Source organism: Saimiri boliviensis, chromosome 4, assembly GCF_048565385.1.
Source record: "Saimiri boliviensis isolate mSaiBol1 chromosome 4, mSaiBol1.pri, whole genome shotgun sequence".
NCBI lineage: Eukaryota > Metazoa > Chordata > Mammalia > Primates > Cebidae > Saimiri > Saimiri boliviensis.
In genome coordinates this window covers 98428701-98444718 of record NC_133452.1, presented here as the reverse complement: position 1 = coordinate 98444718, position 16018 = coordinate 98428701, and the positions used below count along the sequence as shown (strand labels likewise).

The 16018-nt window shown below is 54.3% G+C and overlaps 1 protein-coding gene and 1 pseudogene across 8 annotated transcripts in view; one reads left to right on the top strand and one right to left on the bottom strand.

Annotated features, from left to right (window-relative positions):
- Window positions 1-16018, top strand: part of GRM4 (glutamate metabotropic receptor 4) — a 125356-nt gene that overhangs the window by 19046 nt on the left and 90292 nt on the right. Inside the window, exon 2 of one of the 8 annotated variants that reach the window (XM_074397922.1) lies at window positions 5592-5743. The exons of 6 other annotated variants lie outside the window; for them this stretch is intronic. The gene's annotated coding sequence lies outside the window, so the exon portion shown is untranslated. The remainder of the gene's footprint in view (window positions 1-5591; window positions 5744-16018) is intronic. One more of the 8 variants, XM_074397923.1, reaches the window with a different exon arrangement.
- Window positions 14158-14955, bottom strand: LOC101051241 (ubiquitin-ribosomal protein eS31 fusion protein-like; annotated as a pseudogene).

Here is a 16018-nt window from a genome sequence, read left to right as displayed (position 1 = left end):
ACAGTCATGTACCCATTTGTTTATCTTCCTTTTTGCTGTTGGCGTCCCCTCTAGACAAGGGGTTAGCAAGGAGCCAAATGTGGCCTGGTTTTGTAGAGTTCATGAGCTAAAAAAGGCCTTTATATTTTAAATGGTTGAAAAACAAAATAATAAGAAAAATGATGTCATGTACAGGAAAATTACATGAAACTCCAATTTCTGTGTCCATAAATAAAGCTTTATGGGGACACAGCCATGCCCATTCACTTATGTCTTGTCTGGGGCTGCTCTCAAGTTACAAGCCCAGAACTGAGTAGAAGAGACAGAGACGGAGCCGGCCTCTGCTACGCTCTACGCCCCACCTGTAGGACTTCCAGCTGGTGCGGGCTCCTGGTGGCCCTCAGGAAACCTTCACCAATGGATTCACGGAGGGATGGGGAGTGGGAGGGAGGGCTCTGCAGCCCCCATGTCTGCAGCTGAAGTCTTGGGAACCCTCTTCGAGCTCCCGGCTGTGGAGATGGGTGTGGCTGGACCCACCTTACCATTGGGTCAAGCCAGGGCCCACCAGTGCCCACTACTGGTGGCATCCAGGGTCAGCTGGAAGTGTTTCTTCTCCCCAAAACACCTTCTCCATGTCCTCACTGACTCAGGGAATTCCTTTTGCCGAAAGCTTTGCTCCTGTTAAAGGGGATCACCATGTCCCATTTTAGGCCGTCATTAGAGATTTGTCCCAACAGGGCTTGCTCTGTAAATGTTGGGGGGTACATGAGGGACCCTCTCTGAGAGGTGACTGAGGTGAAATAATTAAACCATTTACATAGCACTGACCCTGTGCCAGGCTTGTCCTCACCATCACAGCAACCCTGGGGGCAGGTATACAGTTGTTATCCCTATTTCACAGAACTGAGAATGAAAGCACAGAGAAGCTAAGCAACTTGCCCAAGGTCACACAGCTAGTAAGTGGTGGAGCCCGGATTTGAGCCCAGGCCGTCTGGCCCTGAATCTACCTTTTTTCACCACTTTGCTCTCCTGCTTCTTGACCACCAGCTAGGGGTGGGTTTGAGACCCGGCCTGATGCTTCCTTACTGCATGGCTTCCACAAGCCTCAGTTTATTCGCCTGTGAAATGGGTGTGGTGATGCCCAGCTGGCAGAAGCGATAATGGGCCCAAAGCCCTCAGGAGGTGCTCGGGGAGGCTGGGGATACAGAATAGGATTCAGTAGACACTGAAGTTCTCGTGAGGGCCTGGGGAAGGGGAGAAAGTAGGTCTTGCTGAGGGTGACTGTCAGGGCCAGTTCTCCTGAGGGGAGGGCAGAGAAGCTCTCTGCCATGACAGTCTCTCTTTCCCCCAGATCCCACTGTGGTGAGAGCCTGGGAAGGGGAACCTCCAGACCAGAGCCAGGCCTGAGCAAGGATAGAGAGGGGAAGGGACGTGGAAGGTGGGGAACCCTGGCATTGGGCAGCCCCAGCAGCCCTGAGGGGAGGTTCAGAGCCCCCCTGGCTACTGGCAGCCAGTCCTCTCTGTGCCCTTGGGCGGGCCCTTCCCTATGGATTGGGGCTGGTGGGGTAGAAGTTGCTTTCTCCAGTGGGTCTCAAGCCTGGCAGCTCATCACAGTCATGGAGGGGTTCAGGGAACACTGGATTCCTGGATCCCCAGCGGGCCGATAAGACTGTGAGCGCAGGGTCTGTTTCTGGACACCTAGGAGCCCAGTCGGCCCCTGACCCAGATGCCTCCGGTCCTTGGTTTTCTTTTCCAGGGAGCGCCCCACCCACCCTGCAGTCCTCGCAAGCCTGCCTCCTCTGAGGGGCACCCTGAGGTATGGGGGGTGGGTTTGCAGTGGAGGCAGGTGGGATGTCAGCTTTAGCGTGTGGTGACTGGATGGGCGACAGGCTCATTCCTGCCGTTAAAAGGCAAGTATGGAGGCCTTTCGGGGCCTCTGGGAAGACCTCCTGGAGAGGCTTTGGAGGGAGGCCCCATGGGCTCTGGAGCCCAGGTAGGAGCTGGTGGGGCCTCTGGATGTCATGCAAGGCATTATGGAAGGGCTGAGATGGGGCCTGAGTCAGAGGGGAAGTCCTCAAGTTAATGACATCTGGCTTCCTCTCTGCCATCTGGAACTCAGTTTGTCCATCTGTAAAGAGCCATGCATGTATTTGTTCACTTACTGAACCTACTGGCCATCTCCTTCGTGCCCAGCTCTGCAAGAGCAGTGGTCCATCTCAGCTGCACGCTGGAATCACCTGGGGAGTTTAGAAAAGCCTCCTACCCCGGCCCACCTCAGGAATTCAGATTTTACTGGTCTGAGATGGGGCCTGGGCTGCCCGAGTGATGACAGGGGCCTTCCAGGTGGAGAACCACCCCTCCAAGTGAACTTTATCAAGCAGGAAGCACACGGGCGATCCCTGCCCTGGTGGGCTTCCACACTGGAGGGAGAAGGCAGGCGGTGAGAAGGCAAAGCGTGTAGTGTGCCTTGTCAGGGCAGCGGCTCGCTGCAGAATCACAAAGCGAGGAGTGGCTGGAGAGCCGCACGGGAGGGGGGTCAGTCCAGACAGGGTTGGTGGGGAGGCCTTGCTGCAGAGTGGACACGTGTGCAGACCCTGAACGGAGTGGAGGGCCGCCCTGTGGCTGTGAGGAAGAGTGTTCTAGGCAGAGGCAGTAACATGTTCCAGACAGAAACCCAGGGGCAGGACTCTGCTTGGCTGTTGATCTGAGCTGGGAACTTGAGATGCCGGTCCAAGACAGTCCGGGGAGCCGGGAGAAGGCCTCCAAACCCCTCCTGATCCTTCTTGCTGCAGAGGGTGTCATGGGAGAACAAGTCACCAGGTCTCTCGGGACCTCTGTTTCCTCACCCGTAAAGTGGGTAGATGGTCCCTGAGCAGCCCTTGTGAAGCCACAGAGGTGATGGCCCCTGTGAGAGGCTCCTTCTTTCCCTGGGCTCCTACCCTCATGGCTTTTGCATACCTGGGCCTTCCCGGGCCTCTTCAGACCCTATCCCATTACTACCCCCAGCTCCCAGCCTGAGGATGGATAGAGTTGGGCAATGGATACCAGAGAGAGGAAGGGCCAGCCAGATGGGGAGCCCTGAGGGGCGGTACTATGGTGGCTGCTGCAGGGGCCCTGGGGTCAGCTGCCGTGGGTCCATACCCTTACTCTGCCATTTGTTGCCTGGGAGAGCCTCTGTGTGCCCCAGTTTCCTTGTGTGTAAAGTGGAGATGCCTGCGGCACCCACCTCACAGGCCCCATGAGGATGAAGTTCGTGCAAGCAAGGCCAGGGCAGGGCCTGGCGCGTAGACTGTGGAGGGTGGCACAGAGCCCCGGCTCCGGAGGCGGCACATGGGAGTGGCACAGATCCCAGCCCCAGCAGATCTGACCCTCCTGGACCCTGCTCATCTCAGCTGGGAGATGGGCAGAAGCAGGTGCACCTTTCAGGGTGCGGTGAAAATGCAGTGGGAGCTGGTACTGTGGCGGCTCACGCAGGGCCAGGCCATGTTTGTCATCTCCTGCAGAAGGAGCGTTCAGAGGGGTTTTGCGGGGTGTGGCCTGAGTCATGCAGGGTGGGGAGCTTGGTGCTGTGGGGGCACATCACTGCATTGGACCAAGGGGTGACTCTGGTAGGTGAGCCAGAGCCTCCTCGCGCGAGAACTCAGTGACCTGGGGTCCTCCAGTCCTTCACACTGTTGGGTCGCCCAGCTTGGGGCCTAGGGTGATCTCTGGGTCTCTATGCAGGGCAGGGCTGAGGGTCCCGCCTTGCCAGTGAAGCCACCCGTGGCCCAGTCCTGCTTTCTGGACCTGCCTTTGCTGCTGACTTGCTGTGTGACCTTGGGTGACGTGGCTGCCCTCTCTGTAAACAAGAACACGGGCTTAGGCAGGCTCTGACCCCGTTCCTCCTCACCCGGTCACGCTCAGTGCTTTCTGCGGCCTGCCTCCTGGCCGGGCTCGGGCTGTGTCCTCCTGGAATGCCCTTCTTGCTGCCTTGTGGGCAGTTAGACTCACTCAAATCCAGCAGGACTTGCCTGACCTTCCCAGGGCAGGTGGGGCCTCTTGCAGGAATCCGCGTCTCTCCCGACAGTTCCTGAGCACCTCGAGGGCAGGATTGGGCTGAACTGCTCTTCATCATACTCCCAATTTCAGTGCCTGGCCCAGAGACAGACAGACAGACAAACTGGGGAAGCCACCAGCCCGGAGCCTGGGTGTGGGACTGAGGGACACCCGAAGCAGGGGTGGACCCCCCCCTTAGTCTGCAGGGTTAACCCCACCCCGCCTCCCCCTGCCCACTGCTGAATGAACTGTATGCCTTCATTTTTCTCCCAACCTACTAAACTAGCATTTTGATGACCCAGACATGTTGGAAATGAAAGGAAGGCAAATTCCGCTTTATATTCCGATTGACCTTTACGCTTGCCACTCGCTGGAGGCCTGGGCTGGGGGAGGTGAGGAGAGGCAGGGCCGGTCTCCATGCTAGGTTCCACAGCCAACAGCGCTGCCTCGGGAGGAGAGCCGGGACACAGCTTTGTTCCCTCTTTGCCTGTATGTCTCCGGCTCCCTGCCTCCTCCTGACTGTGGCTTTGTGTTTCCCTCGTGCCCTCCACCCCATCTCTGTCTTCCGCCTGGCACCTGTTGGACTCCTTGCTGGAGCTGGGCTTCCTCTCTGTCTGGGTGGTGTGGGACAGCCTCATCCCTGGTGGCCTGTGGTTAAGGGCTGGAGGCAGATCGGCTGTGAAGCCCACCTGCTCCTTGCGGGACACCCCAGCCTCTTGCCTACGTGGCTACCCACCTGCTTGCCCGCTCGCCTCTTACTTTGATTATGGCCTCGGGCATCTCAGTACTGAGCACTTCCTGGTGGGCACCCACCCCACCCAGACCCCACCCTCTGATGCAGGGTGCCCCTCGACCCCTCAAGTCTTAGCACAGCTCAGGGCCCTGCTCTCCTCGCCTGTGGGAGGGGAGGGACTGGGGGAGACCAGGCCGGGTGCTGGGCTTCAGAAGAGAAATGACAGTCTAGGCTCAAGCCTTGGCACTGCCACCTGGCTCTGTGGCCTTGGCAGACCACTTGCCCTCACGGAACTCAATGTCCACATCTGTAAAATGGGTAGGGTGGCCGCATTATCTGGAACAGCATGAAGTGACTGGCTCAGTGCCTGGGACATCATAGGCTCTCAGGCAACAGGAGCTGTTGTAAAGTGGCCCATGTGTGAGAAGGAGCCTGGATTCTCCTTCCTGTCCCTCCTCTCATTCCTTCATTTAGGACCTCAGTTGTCTCCAGGCCTCAGCTTCTCCCTGGGGTCTGCTAAGAGGTGGTACTCCAGGAGGAGGAATGCTCCGCCCAGCTGGGCCTCTGCCCCAGCACAGGTGTCCTGAGCAGGGATCAGACTCAAAGGCACTGCCTGGTCCTGGTCCCCAGCCAGCTCCAGAGTGCTCATCAGAGCTGAAATATCCTGGAGGGGGAGCTCTGGCTGGGCAGAGTGGGGCCCTAATGGGAGCGGACAGAGACAGCACTTACCTCGTTCTCTGTCTGTGGGGCTGTGGCTGAGGGGGGGATGGGCAGCATGAACCCCAGTCAGGACCCTGGAGAGGGTGGTGCTTCTGTTCAGTGCAGTCTCCTCCCTCCTTCCCAGCTCAGGCTCTGGAAGCATTCAGGGATGCCAGTGAGATCCCCACAGCAGAGCAGCCAGAAGAGAACAACGCGTCATCCCAGGGAATGAATTCCAGCTGGAGACCCTAGCCAGGGGAGGAATCTGAGGCTTGGGACTGGGGGCGACGTGTGAGGGTGAGTGGTTTCCAGGGTCAGGCCTGTTCTGAGAAGAGCCTTCAGCAGGAAGTGGAGTGTTCGCGGCTCTCGCCATGTGGCCTTTTATTTTATTGAAAACCAGTGGCATGTTCAATGTGGGTTCGTCACAAAGGGCTTTCTGTCTTTGACCAACGTGTGTGTATATTTTAATAAAAGATTTCAAACATAGGGAAAATTATAGAGGATAATATAATGAATTACCCTGTACCCAAGACCTGGCCACATATTGATATCTTGCAGTAACAGCTGCAAATTGTTTAACAAAGAAAACTTTGCAGGCCAGGCGTGGTGGCTCACGCCTGTAATCCCAATACTTTGGGAGGTTGAGGTGGGTGGATCATGGGGTCAGGAGATCGAGACCACCCTGGCTACCACGGTGAAACCCCATCTCTACTAAAAATACAGAAAAGATTAGCTGGGTGTGGTGGCACACACCTGTAGTTCCAGGTACTCGGGAGGGTGAGGCAGGAGAATTGCTTGAACCAGGGAGGCGGAGGTTGTGGTGAGCCAAGATCTTGCCATTGCACTTCAGCCTGGGCAACAAGAGCAAAACTCCATCTCAACAATAACAACGACAAAAAGAGACAACGTATCCTCTCTCTGTCACCCGGGCTGGAGTGCAGTGGTGTGATCATGACATGCTGCAAACTCAACCTCCTGGGTTCAAGTGATCCTCCTCCTGCTCGCCTCTGGAGTAGCTAGGACTACAGGCGCAAACTACCACATCCGGGTAATACATGTTTTTGAAGGCATGGGGTCTCAAACTCTTGGCTTCAAATAGTCCTTCCACCTCAGCCTCCCAAAGTGCTGGTATTACAGGCGTGAGCCACTGTACCTGGCTCATCTAGTGTGTTTTAAGCATGATAAAAACAGGATCGTGTTGTGCTGTTCCACGTGCTTTTTTGGCTCAGTGCCGTGTGGCCTGTGGTTGCTGTGCCCGTTTTCTTTGCTGTGTGCTGTTCCATGGTGCGACCATACCCCTGTGCAGTTACTTGTGCATCCTCCGGTTGTGGGCACCCCAGTGGTTCCGCGGTGATCTTTCTACTTCTACAACATCCTTGCCAATGTCTCCTTATGCTCTGGGGACAGCTCCTGGCGGCGCATGCCCAGGCGTGGCATTGCAGGCCCGTAGGGAATAAGCCTCCCTGTCTCTCCCGATGCCACCCCTTTGCTCTCTACATTCTGTGCATGGGATGGCTTCCGGTTCTGCCTCCCAGTTGGAATCCCCCAGGGCTTGTTAAACACAGGTGTTCACAAGGTGCCAGGGTCTATGAATGTAGAATGGGGGGTGGGGGAGTCCAGGAAGGCTTCCTCTAAGAGGAGAATGAATGCTGAGACTCTGGCTAGGACACAGTGAGCTAGGATGTGAGCTAGGTAGGACACAGGGGTGCTGGCCGGCAGAGAGGTCATTCCAGGAGGAAACAGTCAGGGCGGAGGCCTGGAGGCCGCGAGAGAGGGCCTGATGTGCTCATGTGTGGAAGTTGTCTGTCCTGCTCCTGGGAGGCTGCAGGGGCTGAGGGGGTGATGCGGCAGGAGCTGGGGACATGACATGGGTGTCTTCCTGCCTGAAGTGGTAGCTCCTGACAGCCGGGTCCCTGGTTGCAGCTGGAAGGGGGTTTATGAGAAGCTTGAAGTGTGAGGAAATGTTAAGTGCCTTATAAGTACTTTGATTATTTTAAATTCCTTAAGTGGTTTTCTAAGATGGTCCTAAGTATCCCTGGGACACAGACACAAAATCAACTAGGAAAGTACAACAAACCCAACAGGGGGAAAGAAGGGGAAGCCGGGAGCCCTCGCCACCTTCCCTCCCTCCCTCACCCCCCACAGGGCCTGGCCTGTCAGCCTGGGCTAGGACCCCCTCCCTCACCTCCCAGCCCCGGGCCAGGGCGCCCCAACCCCTGTGCTGAGGCCTTGAGGAGGGAGAGAGTGTGCGTGCTGGGGAGGGGTGCCTGAGGGTCTCCTTCAAAGATGCTTCTCTCTCCTGAAGGAGCCTTTATTCGGTGGCCTTGGAGGAGACTGGGTTCCCCAGGCCTGGCTTCCCCTTCAACCCCAACAGATGCAAAATCTTTGGTCATTCTTTTAAGTTACCGTATTACTGTTTGAATGCATCGTACATTCCCGTGGCTCAGTCTTCAAGGTACCAAGAGACATGCCCCAACCCCAGCCTGGCCCTGGAGGCAGCCATTATTCCCTGCCCACCCTTCTAAAGAACCTCAGGCCTGCACATGAGCTGGGCTGCCTGTCGCATGCCTCCAGAGGCTGGGTTCTTTGGAGATCTTCATCGTGGGCCTAGGGTAGGAAGGGGATTAAATGCATATATATGGCCCCCACATTCTGCCCACCCTACTCTCCCCAAAGCTGCAGCACCTGCTGAGTTACGTTGCAGCATTCCCAAGGACATGCTCCGTCAGTGTGTAAGGACTTTTTCTTTGTGTGGCCGTGTAGCGCTCCTGCTCTGGTCTCCTCATGATGGACATTAGGTGGTTTCCAATCTCAGCTCCAAAAGAGCTGCGGTGGAAGTCTCTGCATAGGCCACTTTGCACACCTCTGCAGGACAGACGCCTCCCCACAGAGGGCTGGGTCAAAGGGCAGGTGTGTTTGCAATTTCCATGGATGTGGTCGCCTTGCCCTCCTGCCAGGGAGGGGCAGGGCTGGTGCAGTGGTGTCCTGTGGCCAGGCCTCCACCTCTGCAGGGCATGGGCCAGAAGGAGGCCCTGTGGCTGATCTGACCCGGCCTCATGTAGCAGGTCAGGGACTTTATCACCTGTTTCTTTCTTTCTTTCTTTTTTTTTTTTTTTTTGAGACAGAGTCTCTCTCTGTCACGCAGGCTGGAGTGCAGTGGTGGGACCTTAGCTCACTGCAACCTTTGTCTCCTGGGTTCAAGCAATCCTCCTGCCTCAACCTCCTGACTAACTGGGATTACAGGCACCCACCACCACGCCCAGCTAATTTTTGTATTTTTAGTAGAGACAGGTTTTTGCCATGTTGACCAGGCTGGTCTAGAACTTCTGACCTCAGGTGATCCACCTGCCTCGGCCTCCCAAAGTGCTGGGATTACAGGCTCGAGCCACTGTGCCCGGCCTCATCACCAGTTTCTTTTGTGGATCTCCACAGAATCTAGAGGGATGAATCACACATTTTTATTTGTTTTAACAAAGAGGTGTCAATATGAGAAAAACAAATCTCTGTTCCTAAAAGAAATGAGGCAGAGAACCTACTGGAAGTTAGATAGCAAGTACCTGATTCAACCGTGAACATTTTAATCTTCATAGAGATTGCAAGTGGCTTTGGTTTTAGTTCGTACAGTTGTATTTATTTGGTAAATGTTTATTGAAGATCTGCGACAGGCCCTCAATTTTGCTGTTCAACAAGGAAGTGGGTTTTTCCTTCGCTTTTGTTTGGTTTCCTGTTCAATTAAAAAATGCATATTTTATGTGCACCTCGGGAATTAGCATGTGAGGATGGCCCATGGTTTTCAGGACTTTCAGATGCCTGCTGTAGGCGGCTTCTGGGAGTTTCTTAGAACGTTTCTTATGGGACATAGGGCCTGGTGGAGAACGGTAGCAGGGAACTCAGGGATAAATCCCAATAGTTCACGATTTACAGGCTTTCACAGTCACTCCCTAATCATTCCACACAAGAATCCTACAACGCAGTCAGGACAGCTTTTTTTTACAGATGAGGAAACTGAGGCCCAGTGAAGTTAATGTGTGTGGGGGCACCTCAGCCAGTTAGAATCAGAGCTGGACTTAGAATCAGGGTCCCAGGCCCCAGCACAGTGCCCTGCCCCTGCACACACCTGGAAGTCATGAGTGTGTCCTCTTGGTCCAGCGGCTCTTAGTGCAGGAGCTGTGGCTGCTTTGCAGGCTGGAATCAGGTCAGCCCTTGCTCTATCCCATTAAGCATGGAACAGGCAGCCGTGGGTCCCTGTGTGAGTGTGGCTCAATGTCCCTTGGCCCCTTCCTGCTGTGGTGGTTATCAGCCAGCATGTTGTTGCAGGCTTGGAAGAAAACAGAAAAGCATGAGGAAGCAAACTGAAATTGCTCATTCATTCTGCTATCCGTGGCGACAACCTTGATACGTGTGTATATTTCCTTCCAGCCCCTCTTCTGTGTAATTTACCAAATTGAGATCAAAACATCTATATGGTTCTGAAGCCAGCTTTTGTCCACTAGACTACAGTGGTGAGCATTTTCCAATATCCTTGATTAGTCTTTGAAGCCTGGCATTCAATGGCTAGGTCATCGACCCATGGTTGGGGGGGGGCCCTCACATCTTTCATGTACCATGTCTCGCTGGGGGCTGGTTGGATGTGAGGTCTTGGGGCTGCTTCCCTGGCTGCATCTGTGCATTTCCAGTGGCCTCTCTTTCCATGAGGAGACGCGACGGTGTAGCCTTGGGTGCTGGGTGGTGAAGAGCAGGAGGTGGGAGGCCCTACCTAATTGGAGCAGTTACCCTGGGAAAGACAGGTGCTCAGGTGAGCTCCCCGTAGGGGCAGGTGGGGAGGTGGACGTGGCAGGTGGAGCATAGGTGGCAGCCAGGTGTCCCAGGTGATATGCGGGGCCCCGGAGAGAAGTGCCAGATGAATTGCAGGCATGGGAGCCAGGGACTGTGGCTTCACTTCATGCCTGCTCAGGATGAAAGCCCCCAAAACCCTGGAAATTAAACTCAGGGATTGAAATCGAGAGTGGTGGCTGAGGGAGAGGGTGGGCAGGGAGCCAGGCTGGCACGGAGGGATGACTTCACAAGTATCCTTCACCATGGACAGGTAGGGCTCATGGCAGGGGGGACTGGGAGAAGGAGGCAGACACCTCGGGGGCTCCCAGGTTGGCATGGCCTTGGAAGCCCCTTTGGGCTGGCCCAGCCTGTCTCGCCCACCTCATCTTCGTTCTCTCTCTCTGGCCCTGCCATTTTCAGTTCCAGTTCCCCCGGGGCCAGTCTCTAAATCCCCCCAGCTTCCCATCTGCCAGCCTCCGCTTCTGATGGCCCACCTGCCCCGAAGAATGCTCTGTCTGCCTTTTCATTCCTTTACATTTTTCTTTAAAATGGAGGTATAACGTATACACTGTAAGATACACAAATTTCAGGTGTACGACTCACTGGACTTTTATAAATGCATGTGCCGGTATCAGATAGAGAACATTCTCAGTGGAGTCCCTCCTCATTAACATCCTCTCCTCCTCAGGGATAATCAATAGCCTGATTTCTAACTGTGTAGACTGGTGTCGCCTGGTTTTGAGCCTCATGTAAACAGAATCGTTTAGTGAGTTTTTTATGTCTAGCTTCTTTTGCTCACATTGTCTGTGAGAACCCCCTGGGGTTGGGTCTGTTGGTGGTTTGCTCGCTTCTATTGCTGTGGCCTATTTCATTGTGTCATTGTTTGGGTAATTCATAATTTACTTACCCTTTCTGCTGCCACTGGACATTTGGGCTGAGTCCAGTGTTTGGCTATTATGAATAGAGCCTCTCTGCACGTTTGTGTACATGTCTTTTAGTGGATGTAAATGCTCGTTTCTCGTATATATATTTTTAAGTGGAATTGTTGGCTCATAGGCTGCATGAATGATTAGCTTTAGGAGATATTGACAATCATTTCCCCAAAGAGACTGTCCCTTCTTGCCACCTTTCTTCGTGTTGGTAATTTCACAAGTGTTCTGAGGCCCATCTCCCATGCCCCCACTTCTGCTGTCCTGAAGAGAGTAACACTGGTCGCTGGGGTGTCAGCTCTACGAGGCAAGGTCGTGTCTCCCTTCTTCCCTGCTCTGGTCTCCGGTGCCTGGAACCTAGTAGGTGCTTAATAAAATGAATGGCTGGATTTACATGCCTGGTGTGTGCTGGGTGTTTTACACAGGTTATATTGTGCAAGTCACCAGCTGGGAAGTCAGTATCGCTGGCTGCATTTTACAGGTGAGGAAACTGAGGCTTGCTCAGAAAGCAGCAGAGGCCTGCAGTGCTGCCTGTCCCTGAAGCTGGTGCTCATTCTGCAGTTCTAGGCGGCATGTGTTTGGAATTTCTTGCTCTTTTTCAGCTCGCCCACTTTGATTTCACTCGGCCTCATATTCTAGTCCGGGGGTTGTTGAATTAAATCTCGTGGGTGACCCAGTTAGTTTGTGACCCAGCCAGCTCCTGAAGGATCCATCAGCTCTTTCTTCATTCTGAGACTGTGCCCCAGAATCAGGGATTTCCAGGTTGGGTAGGGGTAGTGAAGCTGCAGAAAACCCACTTGTATATAATTAAAGCCTTTTTCTGGTACGGCCGACATCGGTACCTCATTTTTACTGCTTCAAAGTCCCTTTCCATTTATTGACCGTCTGTGGAGGCCACAGTCTGGCCACCGTCATTTGCATCCTCTGAGTGGTAACAAATGGAGACCAGGGAAGCATGGTGGTGTGTCCACAGTTCCTCCTTGAGTCTGAAGAGCTGGGGTGAGAACCTCGATCTCCTCCCCCAGCCTCGCGCTGTTCAGTTTTTTAGGGAGTGCTGGGAGCAGGCAGAGGATTGGAGTTAGGCCCAAAACCCAGCAAAGCTTGTCCCAGGGCCCCTTTGGGAAGTTAGAAAGGCTCTTTCAGGGCATCGATTTACTAATGGTCTTTGAGAGGCTGAAAGGTTTGCTGAGTGTCTTGGGGCAGACCCCTAGAGGCTGCTGTCCAAGGTTCTGAAGCAGGGCCTGGGGTGCGGAGTGGGGGAAGGGGCAGCACTTTGGGCTTGGGGGTGCTTATGCTTCCCAGGGGGTGCACTCCTGCCAGTTTTGGTGGGAGCTGGGCATGTGGCCGGGCAGACGGTGCGGGTGCCGTGATATTTTAATTGAAGCCTGGAGACACGGTTGCTCTCTCTACTGTGCTAACAATGTAGGGAATAAATAATTCAGCAGTGGCTGTGTTGTGCCTGCTGTCCTCACCCACGGGGGTGGCCACAGCATGCACACACACACGCACGCATGCACACACACACACACACGAGCTGTGGGGTGGGCCAGGAGCTGCAGTTCTGGCTGGTGGCTGGCCCAGAGGCAGTGCGTTGCCATTTCAGCAGGGCCCTGGCCGCCTCTCAACCCCAGTGAATCTCTCTCCACCCAGGCAACCCCTGAGGAGAGGTTAGCAGAATCTGGGGACAACTGCTCCTGGGTGCAGCGATTAGTGGCACTTAAAGGTTCGTTTGTCCTCAGAGCAGCCTGAGATTCTGGTGACCTGGAGGAAAGTCTCCTCTTAATGGACACACTCCCTGGGCTGTGTTTTGAATGGATTCCATTTGATTCAGCAAACATTTCTGGAGCCCTAAGTTTGTGCAAGATACTGGAGCAGGTGGTGGGGATGAGCAGGATTGCTGAGTGAATAAATCTGGGCTCTTCCTGGATGGGGAGGTGTGACGGGCATGTGATTTGCTGCAGCTCAAGTTGGGGTGTGGGAGGGCTGTGGTAGGGGTACAGGTGAGGGCCTGGGGGCTCAGAGGAGGGCAAGGGCTGTTCTGACAAGGCATGCATGGGGCATCTCTTGGCGGATGTGGAGCTGGGCAGTGTCCTCAGGGCAGAGGGTGGGTACAGGTGGGATCTTGGGCTTGTCTGTGACAGGGATGTGGCGTGCGGGAGGGTTAGCAGGGGGTGAGTAGAGGGGGGAGATCGGGGGTCTTAGGCCAAGAATGTGGACTTGATCCCGCAGGATGGTGGCTGCTTGGGTTTGGGAGTTAGAAGTATTCCTTTGGGTGTAGACTGGAGGGTTGGTTGCAGGGCAAGGCCTGAAGCTGAGAGAGTGGTGAGACAGATGGAACAGTATAGACTGGAGGTGATGGTGGCCTAGATGATGGCCTTATGCACAGTGACATCCACTGGTTCATATAGCCACCAATTAGTTGGTGAGTATCTTTTAGGAGCAGCTGTTGGGTTGGGCTGAGAATGCAGCAGAGTGAGCCAAACGTGCATAGTATCCTTGCCCACGTGGAGCTGACCTACTGGAGCAGGAGAAAGACAGGAGATGTGATGTAATCATTTACATGAGTGGGGACAGGTGCTGTAGGGGGGACCTGCCCAGGGCCAGGGGCTAGAGAGTGGTGAAGGAGGGGAAGAGCTCTGTACACAAGGCAGTCAGGGAAGGCCTGGGGAGCGGACTTTGGAGCACAGACCCAGGCGAGTGAGGAAGGCAGCCCAGTGGCTGGGTGGTGTTTGGGTGGCAGGCAGAGCCATTGCAAAGGCCCTGAAGCAGGAATGTTCTTGGCCCATCTGAGGAGAAAGGGGGGCTGCTCAGAGGGGAGGGGAAGCTTTGGCAGGGCTGGGTCAGCCAGGCCTGTGGGCCCTGAGACAGAGCGGGCCTTTGACTCCAGGCGCAGTGGATAGCCTTGGAGGGGTTCAAGCAGAGTGACGCAGTTAGGCTTGTTGTTGTCGTTGTTAGTTCCTGTCTTTTATTAACTCATACGGTTACTTGTCTTCTGGTTTGTTGAAGCGGTAAGTCAGACAACATTTGCCACAATAATGTCTGTCAAAGTGGCTTGCCATAAACACTGCAGCCCCACATTTATCAGAAGGGCACTCTTTTTTTTTTTTTTTTTTTTTTTTGAGACGGAGTTTTGCTCTTGTTACCCAGGCTGGAGTGCAATGGCGCGATCTCGGCTCACCACAACCTCCGCCTCCTGGGTTCAGGCAATTCTCCTGCCTCAGCCTCCTGAGTAGCTGGGATTACAGGCACGCGCCACCATGCCCAGCTAATTTTTTGTATTTTTAGTAGAGACGGGGTTTCACCATGTTGACCAGGATGGTCTCGATCTCTTGACCTTGTGATCCACCCGCCTCGGCCTCCCAAAGTGCTGGGATTACAGGCTTGAGCCACCGCGCCCGGCTCAGAAGGGCACTCTTGACGAAGGCGACTGACTGCCATTCTCACCCACCTTATGACATTCCAGGACAGCAGCTTCACCTTCTTTCTCTTGTGCTTATTATTCTTGGGAGTGGGGTGAGACTTCTTCCTCTTGTTAGCACCACCATGAAGTCTCAACACCAGATGAAGAGTAGACTCCTTTTGAATGTTGTAGTCAGACAGAGTACGTCCATCTTCTAGTTGCTTGCCAGCATAGATCAATCTTTGCTGATCAGGAGGAATTCCTTCCTTATCCTGGATCTTGGCCTTTACGTTTTCTTTCGTATCTGAGGGTTCAACCTGGAGGGTGATAGTCTTCTCCGTAAGAGTTTGTGTGAAAATCTGCATTTTGGGGATGGCTCCACCGCAGATGGTGGATCGAAACGGACTAGACTTATGTTTTCAAAGGCGCTTCCTGGCTGCCATGTGAGGACCAGATTTGTGGCGCTGTTAGAGCCTTCGCTCTTCCTTCTTCTCCTCTCCTTGCACTCCTCCCAGAAGGTCATCAGCCTCAGCCTTGCTTCACAGAAAGCCCCTGAGGAGGCTTCGAGGGGACTGGGCAGCTCTGCAGAGTCCCATCCTCCCTCTCTCTCTGCATCCCACCCCAAGCCTCAAACCTCAGCCCAACCAAGCCGGGGCCTCCAGCTACTGCTAGATAAACCCTGCCCAGGGACCTGCAGGAAAACGCAGGTTTTCCTTACTTATAAAGTGGGCATTTCGACAAATATCTCCCTACCTGGGTCAATGTTAGGTTTAAATGGGACAATGTGGCCAGGCGCGGTGGCTCAGGCCTATAATCCCTAGGTGGGAGAATCACTTGAGCCCAGGAGTTCGAGACCAACCTGGGCAACATAGTGAGACCCCCATCTCTGCAGAAACTTTAAAAATTAGCCAGGTGTGGTGGTGTGCACCTGTGATCCCAGCTTACCAGGAGGCTGAGGTGGGAGGATCACCTGAACTCAGGCATTTGAGGCTATAGTGAGTTGTCATTGCACTGCTGCACTCCAGCCTGGGCAAGATCTCCAAAACAGAAAGAAACGAAAAGAAAGGAAGGAAGGGAAGGTGGGAAGGAAAGGAAAGGAGGAAGGAAGGGAGGGAGGAAGGAAGGAAGGAAGGAAGGAAGGAAGGAAAACAGATAATGTATGTAAAAGCTGTAAATGGAAGGCCGTTATTGCAATTTTCTTTTCTTTTCTTTTTCTTCTTATTATTTTTTTTTTGAGATGCAGTCTTGCTGTTGCCCAGGCTGGAGTGCAATGGCGTGGTCATGGCTCACTACAACCTCCCCCTCCTGGGTTCAAGCGGTTCTCCTGCCTCAGCCTTCTGAGTAGCTGGGATTACAGGCGCCCACCACCACGCCTGCCTAATTTTTGTATTTTTAGTAGAGTCGGGGTTTCACCATGTTGGCCAGACT